The sequence below is a fragment of the Cimex lectularius genome, unplaced genomic scaffold (assembly GCF_000648675.2).
Source record: "Cimex lectularius strain Harlan isolate CLEC.00 unplaced genomic scaffold, Clec_2.1 scaffold390, whole genome shotgun sequence".
Classification (NCBI taxonomy): Eukaryota; Metazoa; Arthropoda; class Insecta; order Hemiptera; family Cimicidae; genus Cimex; species Cimex lectularius.
The window spans coordinates 1,257-20,525 of NW_019393001.1; the positions used below are offsets into that span (position 1 = coordinate 1,257).

Below are 19,269 nucleotides of genomic sequence, written 5' to 3' on the forward strand. Positions count from 1 at the left end.
CTCCTGACTGAAAGGGTGGAGCGATTTGAAAGAATTTGGTTCGGTCTATCTCATACATGTCCGATTTCGCTCAATATTTTTTGTTTGTTTACGAACAAATCCTCAAAAGATTTTACACGGGTTTCAAAAGGCGTTAACAGATATGCCGATTAAATGACGGTCGACTGTCAGGATATAATGAAAAGGAGAACAATTTGTACGTAAGGAGAGGTTGAGTAGGGAGGGTGTGGGGGTTGTGGAAATCAATGAGGCGCGTGTGTGCGCTTGTGCAGGGTGCCGGCTTGCAAAGAGGAGCTGGCCAAACCTCGCCAGTCCTTCTATCACCACCCTCCTTCTCCGAGGTAAGTGAATACCTGTTGAACAATCTACATCCAACAAATTCATGAAAAATATTTTTGATACTTGAGACAAATCGCGATCGATCGCCGGGAAGCGGGCGCGGCTCCTCGGCAGTCGGTCGGATTTTGACAGGACGAGAAAACGGTCCCTTTTTTTCCCCGGTGTACTTCTAGCCTCCCCTATAATTTACGCCGCCCTGGAAAACACGATCCTGCTCCCCGCCCTTTAACCCTCCCCCTGCTCGCACACAACCCCCAAAACACACTTTTACTATGGTCGGTAAAGGAGGGCGACCCGGGTCCTCCCGACGTCCTGCCACTCCTGCGAAATGCACATAAATCCCATTGAACTTGCACTAACAAAGGTCATACGGAAGGACTCGTTCCAAATCGCCTTAAACTCTTCCCAGCTAACCTTGTTCTCGACCGTTACTAATACTACACTAAAAAATCAACTATTTTTTAAAATACTTTATTTAGAACTAATAAAAAAAAACAATATTTCCGTTAACAAAACTCGTTTAAAACCTTTGTTGATAAAACATTAAATTTCAATTATATTTATTAATAGGTTTTCTCTAACAATAAGACAAAGTGTTTACTCTATAACGTTAGTGCAACTTTAATTTTTACATTAAATTTTGATTAGACCATTTTGATATTCAACTTTAAAAATATATTTTTAAATCACGAATATGTTGAAAGCTTACAAATTTTATAGTTTCAGCCAATTTAAAATTAACACACTTTTGCATGAAGTATTTGTAAATCCATGAGAAAATTAAGTTCAAACATACTTATATTATGATTTACGTTTTACAAGTGATTTAGTTAGAGTAGCAACAAAACCCTGTTTCGTGGGTACGGAAAAAGAAGTGGGCTTTCAAAACCTTCCTAAAAACCAAAACATGTCAAATTCTATCAAATTGTTCGGATATATTTCTGTCCATAACACATCGATTTATACGTTATAAACTTATTAGGCTTCTATCAAAATATTCTGTTGCGAATAAATTTCAGGCTTACATTCTTAAAGTAGGAAATTAAATCTTGAATAAATGAGTACACTACAAACATATTTGCTCCAGGGGTCGAGTGAATTTGAATTTTAAATTGGTGAAAACAAAGGAAATATGATTGACGTCCATATGGTCATGGGATGTGTCCAGCATTTGCTTCCATACATATTGGCCTACATATAAATGCATTTACTCTGAACTAGTGAATAAACTATTTTTAAAGGTCGTGAAGTTGTATGTTTTAATTGAAAAAACGAACTTTTTAACATCAGGCGTTTCAGTTTCAAGTTGGATTATTTCAGATATAATATCTATATATTTATTTGAATATATAAAATTTCAAGTAAATTTGCGGGAAATTTGAAAAAACAAAAAGTCATTACAGAAAACCTTTTGACTTTTTTTTTAATTTCCGTTTATTTAAACATATTCTCCTCTTTTGAGTGTGTATCTTAGTGAAATTATAAACTATAAAATAAGTTAACAATAAATAATTATCGATAAGTTCATATGTTACATTACGTTTACAAGACAATGAAAGTGGTTTGTTTAAAAACAATTTTTAAATTATTAAAATACATGGCATAATATCTACAAATTTCCCCCCAAGAATGATAAATAGGTAGTGACAAAGTAGAGGCGAGTAATCAAAAACAAAATGAATAATGGTTAAATATTGGCCCTCGTGGTACGATGTTTCAGAATTGTGTCTACTTTTTCTCTTCCTCTTATCTCCCATTTTATCCTATACGGTATATTTTTATTCCTTTCACTATTCACGATTAAAAATCGAGCTTCCAATTTTTGTAGTAGAAATCCAAGGGTAATCAAAACATCGAAACTGCCGAAAGGATAGCCAAGCAATCAGTACAAAATTTGCACAAATTAAATTGATTGTTTCGGTTGCCATGATATTCATGAAAAATCATTATTACGTCTTGTCAAAACTGGTATCTTAAAAATGAGAAGTTATCCTTAGGCGGGCGGTCTAATAAAACTTTTCATGGAATGGAGGTTCATGGTCCGTGTTTCTTTTATGAATAGGATAATACTCTTTCCAAGAAAATTTATACACAAATGCCATGGCTCCATTAAAATACTATGAGTATTTTGTGCACATTTTCAAACGCTATTAACGTTATTTCGTTTTAACACTCAGATTTTTTCGGGCTGTCTCTGATATGACAGAGATCGTGTTGAAAAGTATACAGCAGTTGTTATCGAAGTAAGTTTGCTTTTTCTCCTACTCTCATTTCTCATCTTTTCACGTTTTCTTACACGCCATATATTTCTCACTTTTACTTCCCTCAACTTATAACAGAGCTTCAAACTTCTGTTGCAAAAATCGAAGAGCTTAGCAAAACATTGAAGTATGGCGAAAGAGCAGCCGACCGAATACCAAAATAAAATTGTAAAGGTAAATTTGATTTATACGGGTATCATGCCAACCGTGAAAAAGTGGAACATAATTTTACTTGTTAAATAAAGGTTTGTTGGATGTTTTCTTTAACAAGACGTCTCATGGAATGGAGATTCATAGGTCGTGTAACTTTTTTGAACGAAAATTCATCCTAAGAAAATTGATATTTCTCCGTTGAGATACTATTTATTCTGCCCATACCCTGCGTAACGGTTTTTATAAAGGCTTAAAATACAATATTTCGTTTCTACACGTCCTTTTCTATCGGTTGTCTCTCGAATAATAGAGGTCGCGTTGAAAAATATATCTCAGTTACTATCACTTGTACTGTAGGTTGTTGAACAATAGATTACAGCATAGAATTTTCTTAATTAACAGAACGTTTTCGACACCATCCTTTTCACTGTTAAGTACATTTGTATTTCCTATGATAATATTTTTGTTTGTGTTTTCTAGTATTGAAATATATCAGTAAAATTAACTATACATACCAGTCGACATCCCAACAATGGGAAACCTTTTATTAATTTATTTCTTTTATCTATTATGACCCCTATTACTCTTTGATTAAATTTTTACATTTTCTGTTTTATATAATATACTAAGTGCAGTATAGTAGCGCTGTAATATATTAATATAACAGACATATATAAAAAAGAAGAAAAATGTAATCAAAACGGGGCACATCAGCGGCGTACCTCACGGCTGAAGGGTTTTTTGAATGTATATATTGTTTATTTATTTATTTTTATTTTTACGAGGGTTCGCAACAGCAGAGGTTATATCAATCCTCGGAGTGCCGGTGTTTTTGAAAAAAAGCCCATTTGTAAGTATGTCGGGTTCGAATGCAGGGCCGCTGGATTCGAACCCGGGACCTTTACCTTGCAGTGATGAGCGCCGTGTCAACGCCTAAACCGTTGCGACCACCGACGCCCCCTGTATATATTGTTATTTGTGTATATGTTGACATTATGTTAATTTATTGGAATGAGTAAAATTTATTAGCGTGAAAGGAAGTGGTTGTTGAAACCCGCCCCGAGGAATAAAGTTCTGGGGTGAGAGTATGACGCGTGGAGAGTAAAAGTAATTTTATTACCGAGAATGGAGTGGTTTCGACCCCTTCCCGAGGAATATCAAGTTCTCTGGGGGAGTGTGTGACGTATGGAGAATAAAACTAATTTATTAGCGAGAATGAAGTGAGTTCGACCCGCCCCGAGAAATATCGAGTACTCTGGAGGAGTGAATGTGACCAGATTTCTAGTTTTGTGATGATGTATAAATATGTATTGTATGTTTTATGCCTATTCTATAGTTAACAATCTGAGGTACACACCAGAGGCTAGCATTTTAGGGTACTGACGTAGCATAAAAGCAAAGAGTCAATAACCAGTACACGCAGAGAGCCGGCGATGACCTCAGCTCTCTCTCTCTCTCTCTCTCTCTCTCTCTCTCTCTCTCTCTCTCTCTCTCTCTCTCTCTCTCTCTCTNTATATATAAGTAATTAGGTCATAATTAGTAAGATTGATTTCTTAAAGAGATAAATGAATAAAACATTGTTACGAAGTCCACTGGTGTGTACAGTTAATTTTACTAATATCTTATATTTTAACATTAGAAAACACAGTAAACAAAAAGATTTTTATAGGAAATACAAGTGTAATTAACAATGAAGAGATTCATGTCATAATGTCGAAAACTTTCTGTTAATAAAGAAAATTCTATTTGTTCAACAAACTGCAGCACAAGTGATAGAATTGTAGAGTAAAAAGCCCAAAGATTTAAATATTATTTTTTGAAAAATATCTCGGTTACGATTAGCCAGCTCTGCAGGTCGATAGTTAATTTTGGTTCTGGATCGGAATTTATTGATGGGCCGGGAAAACATATGGGTATAAATCTCTGGAAGGGTCGCAAGCGTGGGTGGTGAAGAAACTGGGAATTTACCACTATAGTCGCCACAATTACCATATGCCAAGAGTTGTACCCGACGGAATAATTTTCCACGCCCTATTCCGGGGGAAATTCCAGTGACTATTACAGACCATTTGAAGCTTGAATCACGTTTGAGGATTTAAAACTGTCGAAACAAACTAAAATGACTAGAAGAAAATTATGTAGCTTTTTTTAATGTATTTTTGGAATATCCGTCTTGGGAAATAGATAATATTCTTTCTTTCAATCTATTAAGGATATCTTGCTTTTTCAAACTACTCTGACGGATTAGGTCCATGTCAATAAAAGTCAAGGAAAATCAATTTAAAAAATTGCCCTTTAACAATATCAGACGTTGTGACAAATTCCCTGTACTTAAAATTGTTTATTGTAGTCGTATTTTAAAAAATTTACTCGTAATTTAAAAACAAGCAATCAACAAACCATAACGACTTTCTGAACGTTTGCCATTGAATTTTGTAAAACACTATTACTCTGTACCATAGGATATGTTGACCAACCGTCTTATTTTTTAATCGATCTATTTATTAAAATTTGACCAAAAAAATCTTGACGAACCATTAATTTGACAGTGATACTTATATTATATACATAATACTAGTTCAATTTCGGTTTCAATTACTGGCGACTATAATAGTCTATTATTGTTCAAACTGAAGTTCTTGGAGCGAGTTCGTAGGGCTTGGTCGTCTTCAGTCGTCTGACAACGTGCCATTGTCTTGTACCGGCTTGCTTCGATGTTTGGATTGCCTTGGAGACGAGATTCAAGCTTTTTGGCATATCGCGTAACATCAGTAATAATGATGATGATCGTCATGATGACTATTTTTATTACGAACGTACCAATAGTTAGGCTTTGGTAAGCTACCATGTTCCTTAGTATTTTGTTTTGGAATTTATGTAAAACTACTATGTCACTATTTTTGGCATATCCCCACAACTATGTGCTATGGATTCAGATTTAAGAATCTTGTTATAAATGATGATTTTCTTCTGGAATGACAAGTGTGACTTTCGAAAAACTAACAATTCTCTCTGTCCCCCTCTTTTTTAAATAATTAAATTTTAAACGTATGCTGTTCATTTCAGTTTTGAATCTAGCGTACTAGATGCTTCACTATTAATTATACTGTATGAGATTTTTCTGTGTAAAATCAAAGTTTACAGACGTATTATTACTTATTTTAATTTTTTCCATTTTTTGTCCATCTGCCAACCAGGTTACTAATATTTCAGTTTTCTTGTCAATGCTCCAATACTGTTTTCCACCGGATCTGCAGTGTCATTGGGAAATGTTGCTATAGTTTTTTTTTCCGTTGGTGTTAAAACTCTGCTGTAAAGCAGATAAAGGGTTGGTCCTAGGGCACTTCCCTGGGGAACACCAGCCTTTAGTTCTAAAAGTTCGCAATATTCGTCCTCTTGCTTTACTCAAAATAATCGCTTTGAGAGATAGGAGGAGGTTGTTTGTACTTGATTGGGAGGAATTTTTTTAAGTTTATTTACTAACCCATCATGACTGTATCAAAGGCACGAGGTTAGTCCAGAAACACGATGGATCAACTTTGTTCTGATGCAAAAGCAACACAGTTACTCCGAGCATAAATAATGTATATATCGTAGTTTGAGGCCAGAGAGATGGATATCTAGGAGAGAAAAACCGATAGTCGATCAGTCGTCAGGATCTGTTTTTTTCCCGAAGCCGTCATTGGGGTGGTAAACAAAGTAATCAAGGTCTTCGCATTTCAAAACAGCATTTATTAACTGCTTAGAATCCACAAAGGAGTTATCCATGCCGAAGCCAGACACCCCCTTCTAAAGCTCGCTTACTTCATAAAAATCTAACAAACCCACTCGTCTTCATGTAAGCAACTAACTGTTCAGCATTCAAACTCCAACTACTAACTCATTAAATACTGACCAGTCGCTAACTTCAAAGTCTTAACTGTAACCGGATCGTGTCATGTCAACTCAACTGCTGATTTAAAGAAATAGTGTCCTCACGACATATGTAAGTAAATTTGTACAATATCCGTACTCAAAAATACAAAAATGGCACCTTGGCATGAGGATCCAAAAGAAAAGAACATTGTACAGCAAATTCACTAATTTCGTGGTCCGCTTGACCAATTAATATATTACAATTAATTAAGGTTTTTAGTTGAGATAAAAAAGTAAAAAAAAGGGGGTTTAGATGGGAAGTTGGTGTCCGAGTGGATCGAGGTCAGGATAGCTCAAGTGGTAGAGCAGCGGCGTATCTAGCCGAAGATCGTGGGTTCGAATCCCGCTCGTGCCATTGACTTTTTTCATTGACTTTTTTATCTCAACTAAAAACCTTAATTAATTGTACAGCGAACAACTTTTTGAAATGTATTTAAAAATTACTATACCTGACTTTTTCGTTTCCAACACTTTCATGTTCGTGTTACATACAGGTTTTAGCATAGATCATCTACAAATAAATGAATTGACCATCTTTGACTTCTCGTTTAAACGAAACAAAATAAGAAAACCGCAAGTTGCTTGTTTCGACCTCCATCCGCTAATCACAGTCTCTTTGACGGTATTTGTGTGCATGGTTTCGTTGGTTAACATCGAAGCACAACAAAACCGCGCCTTGTAACCATCAAAGGCCACCGGTAAAACCTTAATTCTCATCACTTTACAATTAGTATATATTCTCGTTTGTCTTACAAGACAAGCCCGATCCAGGACGAACAGGAGCAACTGAGAATGTCCTGAAACAAAGAAGAACCTCGACGAGTCTGCAGTTGAAAAAATTGACTAATTTACTTCAAAGCCAAGGACAAAAATAAATTGATAAATTAAATAAACAATAGAAGAAACCTTTTTTTTACATTTTGAATTAGTGGATATAAATACTTTGTGATGATTGCAGTATATTGAAATTTAATTTATTTTTATTTACAAAATATATACAGTATTTACAAAGAAATTAAAAGACTGGCTTCAGGCTTCCTGCCTATATACCTGATCTGAAGTAAAAAAGAACTAATTTAAACATATCTCAATATTAACACAGAGGGAAAAAATAAAAAAAATAAAAAATAAAAAACCCTTTACATTGTATAGTTAATTTACAGCAAAATGTGCTTCACTCTTTTGCACTTATATTTTTTGTAAAGTGTCTGCAAGGAGGCAGCTTCATAGTTAACAATATTTCTAATATTAGTGTATGCATTAAGTTCACAAGCTTTGCAAAATCTTGATGTTATACTGTGGACTTGTGTAGAGACACTAGTCACCTCCAATACTGAATGCATGTAGTTTATTGGCGTCCACCTGTAAAAGGAACCAATCAGTCGCAAGCATTTGTTCTGCACAACCTGCAACTTCCATGTAGTTGGTGATACATGTATTAGACCAGACAGGAGCCGCATACAACTGCATGGGTCGAATATACAAATAATAAATTAACTTTTTATTAAATATACTCAGATCAGAGTGTCTATTCAACAACGGAAGTAAATTGCAGATCAGAGCCACTCCTCTATCGCATACCATGTTGATGTGCTTGGTGAACGTGAGCTTTGAGTCCAGCATCAAACCGAGATACTTCACTTCTTTTTTCCATGGAATACACCTTCCATTGTCACAAAACAATCAACATTAGGCCTTCTGCGAGTGAACAGAATCACCTCTATTTTTGACTCATTGGGTCTGATCCGCCACCTGTAAAAATAATTACATGTTTTCTCAAGGGCTAGTGAGAGATGCCTAGCTATTGTATTTACCCAGAAAGACGAGATCATAAAAGCGGTGTCATCAGCATACAGGGCACACTTTGGCTTAACTTTTAGTTCGGTTATACCATTAATAAATAAATTGAACAATGTGGGCCCATGGACAGAGCCTTGGGGTACACCAGCAGCAATTGGCCGAAAGTCAGTGCTTACGTTGTTAAGCGAGACACAAAATTTCCTATCTTCCCGATAACTCCTTATTAAATAAACGATGTATTTGGGAAAGTTATAACTTGTGCCACACGTAGTCGAACGCTTTTTCAACATCAACCAGTGCCATCCCAGTGCTTGTTCAAATTAAAATTGTGCTCAATAATATCTGTGACACTCGCCAATTGTGTTGTGGTGCTGTGATGTGACCTGAACCCTAACTGCTCAGCCGCCAGTAGGTTCTTCTCTTCAATAAACAGGTTGATTCTTCTAATATCACGCGTTCAGTGATTTTTCCAAGACAAAGAAGAAGTGAGATGGGCCGGTAGCTACTCACCTGAGACAAGTCTTTACTAGGTTTAGGTAATACAATTATTTTATTGCATATAAATTAATTTATAATGTATATAATGAAATTTGATCGATCATTTTGTTCTGTCTATCCTCGGTGGGTTGAATCGCGTTTGGGCATTTCACCATATTGAAGAACAAATTTCAGGCAATTTAATCCGTAGACAACATGGAGAAATCTTACAATCCATACAAGTTTGTGTGTATGTATAAAATCGGATACAATAAAAAAAAGCAATTTGAAAAGCTCGAGACAATCCGTATTTGGATTTACTAATGGAATGATCTCCGTTTATAGATGAAAACAGCTCTTGCCCTGCGTCTAATGTAAATTTTTACACTGCCAGCATTAAGGGGTGGTTTTCAGTGGGTGTACTCTTGAATAAATTAGCCTGTATCTTTTTTTATACTTAATTAAAAGAGATTTTTAGTTTATTCGTTTACTAAACAGTGCCACACACTCTCGCTCCCATGCATTTGTGTGTGTGCGCGCGCGCGTTGTTGACTTATTGTTAACTCAAAATATATTGGAATTGGTGTCTTATAATACAAAAATACCCGAAATGTAAAAATGAATATAAATCAAAATGCTTTTTGTTTGATTTCTAAATCAAAATTAAAATTTGAAATTTAAATTTAAAAAATTGATAAAATAAAAAAATTTAAAATTTAAAATTAAAATTTTAATTTTTAATTTGTGTGTTAACATGAACGTGAACCGAACATTTTATCGTTAGCTAACAAGACAATTTTGAAATTCGAAAAAATATAGTTTTAATTGATAACATAAACTTAAAATAATAAGTTTTTGACTTTTTGATTATGAACATTAACTTATTTCGTAGATTTGGTATCCTGCTTGAAAACTTGATAAATCCATCGTTGTTGATTGTTTAATGGTGATCATCATCAAATGAAGATAACGACAAAATATTTAGGTTGATTCGCACGAGTGTCAGAAATTAGAAAAACCAAGAAGTCAGCCATAACTTGATTAATATTAATTTAAACTTATAAATAATTAATTAATCCAAAGATCCAACCAAACTAAAATTACTTCGTGAAGTTGTGACTAGTTGTCTGTGAGCTTTTGAACGGTCGTCAGCAGTTTAATCGTCCTCGAACTTGATCACCCTTTTATGACTTCTGAAAGAAATCCGAGAATCTGCAGACTGGGATGTCCAACGACAATTAATTGTTACCTAATCATATATTTATGCCGTAATTATAATTCCTTAACTTAAGTTTTTGCATTTATAATAAAGTCAAATACATGGGATTTAAATATTCAGATCTGTCAGTTACATTAGTATATATTATAAATTTAATGCATTTTTCTAAGTATTTTTGGAATGTACTAATGTTTTCACAGTCGATGCGCCGGAGTGTAAAGTTGATGCTTTTGGATTTAGAAGGCAAAGGGATGTTTAGCTTACTGCGCCAGTTTGTAAACCACTGCTCTAAGGAGTTCAGGAGAGTCTGTAGGTTTCAGTTAACTTATTATATAGTTGTAATTGATAATTTGGAGGGGTCAACAGCAACGTAAGACTCGTTGAGTCAGTGTCAGAATGGAAAGAAGAATAAATAAAGAAAGAATATGGGTGATGTATATTGTTTTCAACAATGGAGCCAGGACGCTACCCTATGAAAAGGAGAAGAGGACCCAACTCAAACTTTAAAGTATCTATCATTCAGATATGATTTGATTATTAAAAAGTGTTGGTTGCTTTTCAGTTTCCAGCGTAAACCCTGATACCAGACTCATCGAAACCGGTTTCAGAAAGTCACTCAAGCAGCACTCATTTTCCTCGCAAGAAGAAGCAATAGTATCCCTGCCACGATGGCACTTTTGCACAGTAAAATGTGCCGACTGAATCTAAATTGAAATTGTGAAATGTATGAAATTAAATATTGATATTATATAGCCGAATTGGCCACAACCACTGAAAAACGAAACCATAGCTAGAGGGAAATTCCTGTCGTACAGAAGGGAAAAACAGCTTGTTATATGATTATAATTATCTATTTTATTCTATTTATATTTATGTCAATGTATTTTCAAGTTTCAAAGTTCTCTTGAAGGTGATATGTTTCTCAAAAGCTCGAGCTTTTTAATTGGATAATTCTAATAATAATAGTTGAAATTAAATATTAAACTTAAACTCCGATCAGTGGTTGAGGTCAATTAGAAAGCTCGAGCTTTTGAGGAAAATATCACCGTCAAGAGAACTTTGAAACTTGAAAATACATTGACAAAACACACACACACACACACACACACACACACACGCGCGCGCGCACACACACGCACACACGCGCACACACACACACGCGCGCGCGCGCGCGCGCGCGCGGTGTTTGGCTAGCTCTCCCCGTAGTTCTACAATCAAAATGGAACCTAAAAGTACTAATTAACTATGTTCCGAATCTCAGCGGTTAAATTTCCAATATGATGTGACCAATACTAAACTTGTAAACCTTCGTGAAATAAATAAGTAGTAGCGAGAACTTGAAAAATAATTGTTTTTTTCAAAGTTGAAAACTTACTATGGTGATTTTAAACTACTATTTCTAAACCTAGAGACCTGCAAATTTCAGAAAACGTATTTCATTCAAATTATTTAAATTATTAATATAAATTAATGAAGAAAAGGAAAACAACCGTGGTTGACGGATTGGTACGGTGAAAAAATTAAAATGATAAAAAGTAAAAAAACTTAAGGAAATTTTGAATGAATGAACTAAAAACGTTTTGAACCTGAAAACTCTTTTATTCTGGGGAATAATAATACTGTAATACAATAATACAATAATACTTTAATCAAAATTGCAGACGTGGTGATAAATAAGGAAACAATAGCACTACTTCGGTTTCTAACTCAAATTAAAAAACGTTTAATAAATTCATTCAAAATTTCCTTACGTTTTTCTTTTTTTTAATCTTTCCACCTTAGCGATCCGTCAACCACGGTTTTTACCTTTCCTTCATCAATTTATAAAAAACAATTACACTACAAAAAAGGATATTAAATGGCGTACGTTTTGTGAAATTTGCTGGTCTCTGTGTTTGGCAATAGTAGTTTAAATTCACCATAATAAGTTTTTGAGCATTTAAAAATTTTTTTTTTCAAAGTTCTGGCTACTAAAACGCTTATTTCACCAACGTTTACAAGTGTAGTATTGATTACATCAACACGCCACGCAAGAATGGCACAATTACACGGAAGTCAAACACTTTGAGCCCTGAAGATGATCTCAATAAAGATCGAAACGTTGGCACGATAAAGAAAATGTTTTTCTGAAACCTACATCACACCNAGTATATATGTATTTGTATGTCTTGTATGCCAGGTTGTCAATTACAGAATAGAGACGAAACATACAATACATATGGACCATCACAAACATAGAAGTCTGGTTACATTCACTCCCCAGAGTACTCGATATTCCTCGGGGCGTGAATGAACAACCCATTCCTTTCACGCTAATAAATTACATTCCTTCTACTTAATTAATCCTATACAAACATAGAAGTCTGGTTACATTCACTCCCCAGAGTACTCGATATTTCTCGGGGCGAGAATGAACAACCCATTCCTTTCACGCTAATAAATTACATTCCTTCTACTTAATTAACATAAAGTCAACACGAACACACAGAAACACTACATGCATTTAAAAATTTCTGTAGACCTTAGATATTTGAACAGCGAATTGTGCCCACTGCCTTGCCAATAGACTACGCCCAGGTCCGATGATATGTCAAAATATTTTCTATATACGTCAAGACAAAGAGCAAGATTTAGAGATACCCTTGCAAATAATATTTTTCACAAATTTGTTACTGTTGGTGGTGTTTATTTTATTTTGACAACTAAAACCCTGTTATTGAAGTAGTAATTGAACATCTTTGATACTCCTGCTAAATATTTTAGTATTTGATGTAATAATAAAAACTGCGTTCCTGTTGAATTTTGTTTTACAATGTAATCATTTACAATGATTGAGGTTGTTGGAAAATTCTTCGTTTTGTTAATGAGAATGAATGTTTTCTTCATATTTTTATATGTATGTTTTAATTTCTCCCTCCCCCAACATATACAGCAGGGTATTATGCTGTACATATATTTATTTGATACGTTACTATGAGTAAAATAGGTGAATAGACTTTTCTAGAATGGTCGATTGATTTGAGAAGTCTCTATGGGTTAGCAATTTGTCTTTATTATTTACAATCCAATTTAATATGATGGAAAATTCAATTATTGTTTTCCCAAACGCTTTAAAAGGTATTTTATCTTCATAGGAACAAAGAGAAATAGCGTTTCCCTCTACGAAACCTAATAAAGGGCAATATGTAAAACGAGATTTAATAAAGAAATATTCTTCCTCCAGCCCTGGAGATATAAATTTCCAGTTTAACGTTTATTAACGAGAAGGGAATCAATGAAGATTGCGGCGACTTTTATCTACCGTGGAAGAAACAGTTCCTGACGAGAACTAATGCCTTATTCTTGTGTCAATATATGCCGGGGGCGGAGGGCGTAGAAATAACAAGACATTGTGGGCCGGGCACAAGGGCAGCCGGGGGTGGGACATGCGTTGGATGTATAGGAGTTATTTCATGCACCCTGTCACCGCTAAATGCTTCCTTATATCACCAAGAATTACACAATGTACGCTGTTCAGAATATTTCACAGACTAGCTTTTAAACCAAAAATTCAGCCTGGAAAAGTGGAACGAACAACGCTTAACAAGTATCAATGTCGATTTGATCGATGGTATTTGCAATATTAGTTTTGCTTCTTTTCCATTTTCTTATTTGAGTGACATCATGATATTTTTTTAAAAATCAACTTTAATAAAGCTTTTCTGTTCGGTTGCGAGCTGTCGACCTTTTGAATTTTCATAATGATCATATTCTCGTTTTTGTGATAATTATTAACTGAATCCAAATAACAAATTGTTCCAGGTGTAGCAAGATTGCAGTTCAATTCTTCAACAACCAGATTATATATTTTCCACACTCTCTTATAAATGTATATATTCAAATGTATATCATTTGTGTGTATATATTCAATACAGTGGAAAATATTCATGATTGCTTAAACGAAGAGTTTTATAACTGATTGTCAGAGTGCAAAAATACATTTTTTTTATTATGGTTTTGTCCTATTTTTTATTATAGGCAAATTGTTATGTATCCGGGTTTCGTACATTTAATTAAACATTGCATAATATTGGTAAAAAAGTATCACTGTTTTGTATTTTTATATATTAATTAAAATTTAACACCAAAATAGAGAGTTAAGTTTTAATTATTTTAGCGTGAGAGACTCTCGGCTCATAGACGCCGTGGTCGTGGGTTCGATTCCCACCGTCGCCTCTGGCCCTTTTTTCACGATAACCCCCCCCCCAATATGAACACACATATAAGAATTCGTCACCAGGGTTAATATGCATAGATCATAAGGCAAAAAAAATTTTAATTTATTAAATTCATTAGATTTCGTGGTCCGATTGACAAAATAACATCTTTCAATTAATTAATCTTTATGTAAGGTATTGGTTGAGAGATAAAAAAGGCAGTGTCACGAGCGGGATTCGAACCCACGACCTTCGGCTAGATACGCCGCTGCTCTACCACTAGAGCTATCGTGACTTCGATCCACTCGAAAAATGGCAAAAAGGTGGGGTTGAGATGGAAAGTTATTGGCCGAGTGGGGATCGAAGTCACGATAGCTCAAGTGGTAGAGCAGCGGCGTATTTAGCCGAAAGTCGTGGGTTCGAACCCCGCTCGTGACACTGACTTTTTTATCTCAACCAATACCTTACATAAAGGTTTTAATTTATATAACTTTACTGCTCACCGCGATCTAGCTCTCTGATGCTAATCATACATCACAAAATATGATTAAAAGGAAATGGTATAGGCGGCACAAAAACTCAAACATAGAATACGGATCCTCATCTGATTAAGAATAGGCCATGTGAGGTTGTCACACGGCCACTTACTTGCGGGTCAAAGTTCAAGCTGACTTGTGCACATAGAAAAATGTTACTCCATGTGTCCCAATTAATTGAAGTGTGTCTTTCTTTGGCCCTATATAGAGAGCGTGTAGGAAGCCACCAGATATGAGAATTGTGCTGGAGCACGATAGCGGGCATTTGGGTAATATGGTCCATTTTTAAGCAGGGTTGGTCTACTATCTATAATACTGATAAAAATTACATTTTGTGTATCCTTTTGTGTATATTGTGATTGAATTATTAGCGTGAATGTGCTAAGAGTGTTGGAGGAATATCAAGTTTATCCACCATACTTGAGTGATATAATAAGTAAGTGGTAAGTAAATAGGTAAAAACTAATGAGAAAATTTAGTTCTATAAGTGTTTTACATTTTCATCAAAATTCGACAAAATTATGAAAACAAATATTTGCCAATTAATAAAGGAAAAACTTAATTTTTATCGTATTTCTGTTGATTCATCTCAGTTCATACGTTAATACGAGTTTTTCTGTACTTTCTTGTAACTGAACTCTATACAGAAAAATAATGAACACAAATATAAACACATCTGACAAACATATCTGCGTTGCTGCTATAATCAAACTTTGACTTGCATACAGGCCATGTATAAATCACGGGTTAAACCTTTATGGTAGATGCAAACTATGGGATATAATCTGTCTAATTACAAACCTAATCAAGATCAATCATCCATCGCTCTCCCATGATAAGAAGTTAGCCAGTAATAATAATATTCATGGCACCTTTTTCCTTTTTTATATGCAATTACGTTCATAAATGATTGATTTGTCAACTCTTGTTTGACTTTGTTTTCGCCAGTTTTATTACTATTATTATTCAGAAATCGTGAGATGCGGTCTAGTCTCACGATTTCTGAATAATTATCGATTAACGGTCACTAATCACCACACATTTATTACGATTTTAAATTCGTTTATCAAATTCATTTTTATACTTATTTTAGGTTTAGGTTTATGATATGTATTAATTATTGAAATAATATGAAGGGACATGATAAGTTGCCAAAGAATAGAAGTAGTGAAACATAATCGATTCACCAATATAACTATGAAACTATACTGTCCTTATCAAATATTTTTAAAGTACTGTCAACAATTTTAATTTGAGCTTGGGTATGTAAAATATCAAAGGACAGATTCAAAAATTTTAATATCCTGTTTACAGATTTATAGTTTTTTTGTTTAATTAGATAAATTTTATTTATGAAACGTCTTTCATATAAATCTGTTTGTATGTTGTTTCTGTTTTTTTTTATAAAACTGTTTGTTCATATAATCTGTTTGTATGTTGAGGTCAGAACTTGTTTTATTTTATCATATTTAACATTTGACTTCTTTGTTGTACAAAGTCGAAATGCTAGACAACTGATGTCCCGGATTGTGGTGAAATTTACTGGTAAATAACTGTTCAAGTTATTCGGATCGTACTCTAAGCTAGATAGATACTTGAAGACTCATTTACACTTGAAGGCGTACACAAATCAACAGGATAGCACCTTATTTCTACCATATCGAATTGTCAAACTTGTTAAAACGTTTCGTTAAAAATATACAATTATACCTGACACGTTTTCTTGTCTGTTATGTTGAACACCAATAAAAACTGTTCGCAATGTTATTTGTTCAAGGCTTGAGTCATTTGTTGAATCTTTAGGAATCGATACTCTTAAAAATATATTGCGAAGATACTACATTCCTATACCGACTTGGCTAATCCACTCTCTTTTATCCACTCTTTCGTCAGTGCCCGATGAAAAGAAACCTCTTCAAGGTAGAAACGTGACCGACCAAGAAAGTCTTTTTCTTTTTGATAAAAGCTATTCTAGGAATAGGAGTTGTTCACATTGTCAAAAATTTGTTTCTGTCTGTACAATGTCGTTTTTTAGCAAATACCAATACAACAGATTTATGAAAATACGTGCTAATTGGCTTGTACTCTCAATGGTTTTGTCTTACCTTAATAACAAATTGACTTTACATAATATTACACATTTATACTTTTAATTGAAACTAACAGAGCACTATGGCCCAATTAATTTATTGCACTTTTCATACACTGACATGCAACAAATTCCATCCAATTGATTGTTTTTTCATTCTGTCCTTAATTTTTATTTGTTTTTACCAATAAATAATTGTTTATGCTATGTTTTTAATCGGGAATGTCAATTAGAGGTAACCCACTTAATCCTTAATCCCAAACAAAGATAAAGGATTTTTGAATCTACTTTTTACGGAATTTAAATGTTTATTCCGTCTTATTTGAATTCGAAAACAATAAACTGTTTAGTCAATGTTTATGGAAGCTATTGGTTGAGATAAAAATTTAGTGTCACGAGCGGGATTCGAACCAACGACCTTCGGCTAAATAGGCCGCTACTCTTCAAATGTCGTGTAATCTATTTGATTCTCGGCGACAAATGACATGGCCACGGAGAGCTTTCGTAAAGATATACTTCAGTTTTGAAAAATGGCAAAAAGGAGGGAAAATTCGAGAGGTGAGGTTGAGATAGGAAGTTGGTGTCCGAGTGGATCGAGGTTAGCTAAGTTTTTAGCTAGCTCAAGTTTTTTATCTCAACCTTCCATAAATATTAATTAATTGAAAAATGTTAATTGGTCAATCGGACCACGATCTGCAATGGATTTAAACCGTTTAGTTTTCTTCTTTGTTTTCTTAATTTTAATTTTTAAACTTAAAATGCCACTTAGTACTGAGGATGTTGCGCGTGGTGTGGCACTTATTGATGATGGACGTTCATCATGTATATGTCTCTTACCAACGGTGTTCCCTACGAAATATTGCGAGACGCCGTTAGACGTTTTCGAGATACTAGATCCTACCATGGACGGCCCGGTTCTCGACGCTCTAGGGTAACAGAACCAGAAGATGAACGTTTATTGACTTTGAGAATTTTGCGAAATCGGCATCATAGTGTTGTTGAAGCGATTAATCAGCTCCAGGAAGTTCGAACACACTGCTCGAAGAAGATTAAATCAGTATGGACTGTTGGTCTGGTAAGAGGACTAAAATTGACCAGAACAGACACAGTTGCACGGCTTCCATCTGCTCAATAACATGGTCATTGGTCTTTAGACGATTGGTCTGCTGTACTTTTTACAAATGAGTGTAGATTTCCTCTATGATCTCCAGTTGGGCTTGAAAGGGTATGAAGAAGGCGAAATGAAATGTACGAAGCTTGTAATTTTTCCCAGAGCCAACCTTTCCAACGTAGCTCAGTGATGGTGTGGGCGGGAATTTCGATGGAGAGGCACACAGAATTGGTTGTTGCTCATAGAGGGTCTCTGGCGGCCACTCGCTATTTGAGGGAAATTTTGGAACATCACGCAATGTCTATCCTCCATGGAATCAGTGACGATCCTATTCCAATTCAAGATAATGCTCGTCCACATGTCGCTCGCATAGTAAAAACGTACCTCAACAGCATATCATCAGGGTCTTAGCCGGCCAGCCCGTTCTCCAGACTTCAACCCCTATCGGACAGGTTATGGGATGACCTCAAAAGACGAAGTCCATCACTTCCTGATCTACTGCACGATCTTGAAAGGACTCTTCGTAATGAATGGGCTAACCTCCAGCAAAGAGATATTTCCAGTTACATTAAAGAGACTGAAAGAAAGTATGCCGGGGCGACATTTTTTAAAAGTTTTTTAACAAACACTCAATTATTTAACGTTACAAAACGTGAAGCTTTGGGACTTTGATTAATATATAAAAATATATACAAATCAAGTTATATTACAAGTAGGTGGAATTTTTTGCCTGTCAATATATATATACACACATAATGTATTATCCGTGTGATATTCTTAACACTATTCTGTGCATTTTTCCTTGAACTTTTTAAAAATATTTCTGAGCAGAATTAATCTTACAGGCTATTTGACTGTAGATGACTCCGATATCATGTAGTTTTATTTCTTGTTTATGGACGAAAAAGCGTATTGGTTCTAGAGGATCGTGACTTTAATATTAAGTACCTGTTTGTAAACAAACAAGTATTTCTATCCTTTAGGCCCTTAGTTTCAAAGTTTAATTCCCTCCCTGAAGTTTTACTTTACAAAAATTTTTTTGTCGCAGCAAAGTTGTTCTCGTGTTCATTACGTTTTTAACTAAATTACGAAATATTAAGTTTATATTTAACAATTAATTAAAGTTTTTAGTTGAGATAAAAAAGTCAATGGCACGAGCGGGATTCGAATTGG

The 19,269-nt window shown here is 34.6% G+C and overlaps 1 protein-coding gene across 2 annotated transcripts in view; it reads left to right on the top strand.

Moving 5' to 3' along the window:
- Positions 1 to 276: 276 nt before the first annotated feature.
- LOC106665165 (muscarinic acetylcholine receptor DM1) overlaps positions 277 to 19,269 on the top strand; it is a 221,613-nt gene continuing 202,620 nt past the window's right edge. For both annotated transcript variants that reach the window (XM_014391400.2, XM_024229725.1), the window contains exon 1: positions 277 to 341. The gene's annotated coding sequence lies outside the window, so the exon portion shown is untranslated. The remainder of the gene's footprint in view (positions 342 to 19,269) is intronic.